The sequence below is a fragment of the Citrus sinensis genome, chromosome 5 (genome assembly GCF_022201045.2).
Source record: "Citrus sinensis cultivar Valencia sweet orange chromosome 5, DVS_A1.0, whole genome shotgun sequence".
Taxonomy (NCBI): domain Eukaryota; kingdom Viridiplantae; phylum Streptophyta; class Magnoliopsida; order Sapindales; family Rutaceae; genus Citrus; species Citrus sinensis.
Genome location: NC_068560.1, coordinates 7,374,363 through 7,380,362, shown reverse-complemented (window position 1 = coordinate 7,380,362; position 6,000 = coordinate 7,374,363).

Here is a 6,000-nt window from a genome sequence, read left to right as displayed (position 1 = left end):
CTCCACTTTATTGTCGACTTCTTTTCCTTTTCGCAAGGTCATGACTGCTTTGACCTCTCCATGCTGCTGTGGTGAATTGATACTTGCTTCATATACTCCTTTAGGATTAGACACTGGTTGACTTAGAAATTTACCTTTCTCAACAGTCATTGCCAAGGTCTGAACTGAAGAAGCAAGTTGTCCCACCATCTTCTCGAGGCTTGAAACTGATTGGGCTTGTGAGTTGAAGCCTGCTCTCAACTCATTTCGTAGTCCATCAATGGTGCGGTTATGTTGCTCAATCGTAGAGTGAGCAACATTCTTGAAATTCTGAAATGCATCCTCCCATGGTATGGGTTGAGAGTAGTTCTAGTTTTGATTGTATGGTCTAAATGGTGGCTGAGAGGCTTGAGGAATTTGAGGAATTGGTGGAGTTGGAGCTGTTGGACCATTCTGTTGGAATCCTTGAGACCATGAAAAATTAGGGTGGTCTCTCCATCCAGGATTATATGTGTTGGAGTATGGGTTATAATTCGATGGTTTTCTTATTACACCTATGGCATTGGCTTGATCTGAGTATGAGTCATGGTCATGTGGCTCTATTGATTTAGCAGTCGATAATGATGCTATTTGTCGAGAGAGACCTTCAATTATCGCTTTGACTTCTTTAATTTCTGAACTTGACTCGCCAATGTGAACCTCATTTACTCCCTTAATTCTTTTAGTATTCCTGAGTGATCGATTCCGTTGTTGGGAATTATCCGCTTATCGCTGGAAGAATTCCCAAATCTCTTATGCACGTTTTGACATTAACTCTCCTCTACTTGTTGCCATTAGCCATTCTTGCACATTCGGCAATAATCCCTCCAAAAAGTATTAGCATTGGTGCCATTTCTCGTACCCAAGATGTGGACATTTCAAGAGTAGCCTATTGAATCGCTCCCATGTTTCGAAAAACTGCTCGTCTTCTCTCTAGGTAAACTTTGAGATTTCCCTGCGAATGGCATTGGTTTTATGCACTGGGAAATATTTATTCAAAAATTTCGTTACCATTTGTTCCCATGATGTAACTATTAGCAGGCAATGTATTGAGCCATGAACGAGCTCTATCATTTAAAGAAAATGGGAATAATCTCAGTTTAACATCATCATCTGAAAAATTCTCATATCTAAATGTTTGACAAACAGCATGAAAATCATTCAAATGATTATATGGGTCCTCATTTTCCAAACCATAGAATGTGGGGAGACAATTTAGCGCCCTAGGTTTTAGTTCAAAACTCCTAGCAGCTACATTTGGGTATCTTATACATGATGTGCTCAAATTAGCTAAGGGACTAAAATAGTCCTTAAATGGCCTCTCCTGTGGTGCTTGTAAATCCATTCCAAATTTATTTTTAACGTGCTTGTGTGTGCGAAGTGTTTTTTCTAGTTCAAGGTCTATAGGTTCAAGATTAGATAATAAGAACCTACGACCATGCATGCAAGAAACGCAAAAATAAATGGGAACAAAACAAATAAAAATAAAGAAGAAGGAGAAATTACGTTACTAACCTTATCACACTGTTAAAACATTTCTATAAAAATACACAAAAACAAATACGTGAAATAAATTAACTAAAAATAAATTAATAAGATAAACAAAAAAAATTTACAAAGAAAAATAAATTAAAAATTAAATTACAGAATTTTAAAGAAGAGAAAAAGAAAAGAAATACTAACCTTTAAATGTAGATTCATTTTTTTTCTTTTTTCTTTTTTTTAATGAAAAAAATACAAGAAAACAATTAAATAGAATTATTCACAAAAATTAATTCTATGAATTAAAATTACTTACCTCCCCGGCAACGACGCCAAAAACTTGTGCAAATTTTATTGAACTCGCAAGTGCACGAATCTATTGTAGTATAAATGAATGGTGACGAGTGTCGATCTCACGAGGAGGTGGATTTTAATTGTGTGTAGAATTAATTTTCTAAATGGGTGGTTGAATTTGTGGTGAAAGTGACTTAGATTATCCTAAAATTGGAATTTAAATAACGAGAATAAATTGAATAGAAATATATTGAAATGACATACTTGGGTATCTGGATCCGTATCAACATGCACCATGGGCTAAATATTCCTTATTAGTACTAATTAAATCATGAGGGGGGAATCCACACCTCATGAACCACACTCTAATCAATATGGTGCTAAGGGCTTATCGTGTCAAATAATAATAATCTTGTATTAGGGAGCCGGTGAAACCAAGGCGGTACTAAACAAGATTATTATTATTTGTCAATGAGAAGTCAAAACATCCACAAAAACTAGAGGGGAAGAGAAAATAAATTTACCAAATAAAGCCCATAACACATGTTGAGACTTCACCTTCAACCCAAGCTTGAAAGAAAATTAACTACTCATAATTGAACTAGGGGCAAAATGTAAATTTATTAAAATACGTAGAAAATATAAGATGGAGAAGGAATTACAGAAAATGGAGTCTAAAAATGGATTCAGAGATATCAAATCAGGGGGGGGAGGCCCCTTTTTTATAGATACATTGAGTAAATCGTGGCTATCAAATTAAAAACAGTTTGGACACTCAGGATTGCGCCATGTTATCAGTCAACAGTACGCGGTTTGACTACGTGGGTGAACAGTAACATGGTTTGACCCAGGTTGAACAGTGACGCGGTTTGGTTGAAAATAATCCTGTGTAATGTATGTACCATATGCGAGATTTTTGATCCACTGATATGCTGCCACGTCATCAATCAACAGTGCATATGAATTTTAGTCCAACAGGATCGTGACACCTCATCAGTCAATGCCACATCATCGATCCATCTATGTGAATAGTATCGTGAACAGTAACATAGACAGTACCGTACATGTGAACAGTGTCATTTTCATTTTATGCTCCTCCTAAGGTTTTCGACCGTCCTGAGTTCAAAAGTAATGTCTGTTTTGCCGTTTGATCTCTCATTCATTGTGAAATAACTATGATGCCCCTAAAATACATAAAATACTTAATTAAAATAAAACACACATAATTAAATTACAAGAAGCTTAAATACATAAAAGTAAGGGTTGTTAGTAAGGCTTGAAATATAAAATGACGATTTTCTCCTTTATAAATATGCATTTTCTAACACTCAACACTAGGATACTAAAGTCCAAGATTAATGGTGCCAATCAAATATCGAAAATTTCGTTTGACAGCAAGCATGTGTGACTCTTTAGGACAATATTGAAATCTAGCACACAAGCATACACTGAACATAATATTAGGTCTACTAGCAGTCAAACAGAGTAAGGATTCGATCATACCTTGATAAGTCTTGATGTCAACTTCCTTACCTTTCTCATCTTTGTCCAACTTGATGGTAGTACTCATTGGAGTGCTTTTTATCGTTCCATTATCATAGCCAAATCTTTTGAGTAGATCTTTCACGTACTTGGCTTGATTTATGAAAATCTCTTCCTCGTTTTGTTTGATTTGGAGTCCAAAGAAGTACTTTAACTCTCCCATCATACTCATCTCAAATTCTTTGCTCATATAAGATGAAAATTCTTTACACAACAATTCATTAGTAGAACAAAAAATAATGTCATCAACATAAATTTGAACAAGAAGTATATCTTGGTTCTTATGCTTAACAAATAGAATTGTGTCCGCTTTTTCCATCGAAAAATCGTTATCTAACAAGACGTTTTTAAACCTATTATACCATGCTTTAGGTGCTTGTTTTAGTCCATACAAAGCCTTAAATAACTTATACACATGATCTGGAAATTTCCCATTTTCAAAACTAGGGGGTTGTTTCACATACACTTCTTCCATAATTTAACCATTTAAGAAAACACTCTTGACATCCATTTGATATAAAATAAAATCTTTATGACATGCAAAAGCTAAGAGCATTCTAATGGATTCTAGTCTAACTACAGGTGCAAATGTTTCATCAAAATCAATTCTCTCTTCTTGGTTGTAACCTTGAGCCACTAGACTAGCTTTACTTTTTACAACCACACAGGATTCATCCATTTTGTTTCTAAATACCCATTTAGTACCTATGATGGATTGATGTTTTGGATTAGGAACTAATTCTTTTACATTGTTTCTCTCAAATTGATTCAATTCCTCTTGCATTGCCATAATCAAATATTCATCATTTTCTGCATCCGCAAAGGATTTTGGTTCAATTTGAAAAATAAATGCAGCGTGCTCATATGTGTTCCTAAGAGATGATCTAGTTGTAACAACTTGTGAGGGATCTCCTAATATTACATCCTTAGGGTGAGAAGAAACATACCTCCACTCCTTGGGGAGTATTTGAGAATTACCTTCATTTTGCTCTACATTTGTTTCTTCATGATGTTCTTCTTAAATTTCATATGACGCATATTTTTTGTTGTCATTTGATGTTTTTTCTTGTTGTTCTTCTTCTGCATAATCTTCTTCTGCATTATCAACAAGCTTATAGAGTGTATAATAAAAGAACTTCGGTCTACCGCTTGTCACATCCGGTTAGCCGCTTGCTACAGTAACTGCTACAGTGAACTATTTTTTAAAATTATAATTTGACCCTAAAACTTTATAAAACTATATTATGGCCCAAAAGGTTATGAAATTTTTCAAATTGGTCTAATTTTAGAATTTCTAAATAATACTTTGTCAATCCCAAAACTTTTTGAAATTATGATATGTCCCAAAATATGTGAAATTATAGAATGGCCCAAAATATTTAAATATTTTCAAATAGGTCCAAATTTGAAAATCAAAACAATATCAAAGATTGTAAAATATTTTCATTTTAGTCTATAACTTGGAAAATAACTTAACTCTATAAAATCATTTTCTTCTTATAAAAACACAATACATAAATCTTTGTTTAACCAACACATGTGGTTTGTTATTATCAAAATCAATAATTATAGCCATATAGGCTAACACTTGGATCAAGTTTATGATCCAACAACCCTTTAAACTTAATCCTCACTACTAGAAAAATGGGCTTTACTGATACTAATTTAGTGTCAGTAATTACTTTTCCTGACACTTATTAATTGTGTCAATGATGCTCAAGCCAGAACACACTGACACTAATTTTTAGTGTCAGTGATTATTGTGTCAGTAATTAGTGTCGCTATAGTATCACCTAAATAATGACACGATGGTGTTAGTATTTGATGATATTATTTATACGTCAGTGATTTATGTGACTATAGTATCAAGAGCACACTGATTCAATAACATCAAAAGTTATTATTGTCATTTTAAATATTTAGTGTTAATATTTAATGATATTATGCTACTTTTGGTTAATAGTATATTTTTATTTTTATTTTTATTTCCTACTTGTTTTACAATCAAAATAAAACTCAAAATATATTAAATATACCAAATCTCACAACACAATTCATATAATAAACATCCCAATACATCACTTACATTAATATAATTTAACTACATCATTGTCTGGAAAAGAAAAATATAGGTACCAAATTGAGTTTCGACCAGTTCTAAACAACAGAATACAAAATTAAGTTTCATCAAACATTAACCTACAAAATTAAGCAGAAGAATGTCACTGAATATCCACACATGACTTCATTTTTTTCCCACCTACAAGTACATAAAATCAATTAGTACACCTCAAAAAATAAGTCTTGGAATTTGGAAACAATATATAAAGTGCAATAATTTTTCCAGTGCACTAATATTAATTTGAAAGAATTTTTGTTTTCAAAAATTACATGGCATGCTTATCTAATGAAAACCTTATAATTAACAATGACCATATGTATTAATTTGAAAGCATTCAACTTACAAGTAATCCTGATCAATCTTAAATTGTTGGAATGTCCTCTAGTTGACCAGCAACTGATGCTCCACCTATAAATTAGAGAGACATTTATAAGAAACTGTGGCAATCTTAAACAAAGAAATGCAAATTTCAAAACTGTGTATAAAGAAAATCACATAAATCTAGTAGTGCATTCTGCATATTACATAATCATCTGGAAGCT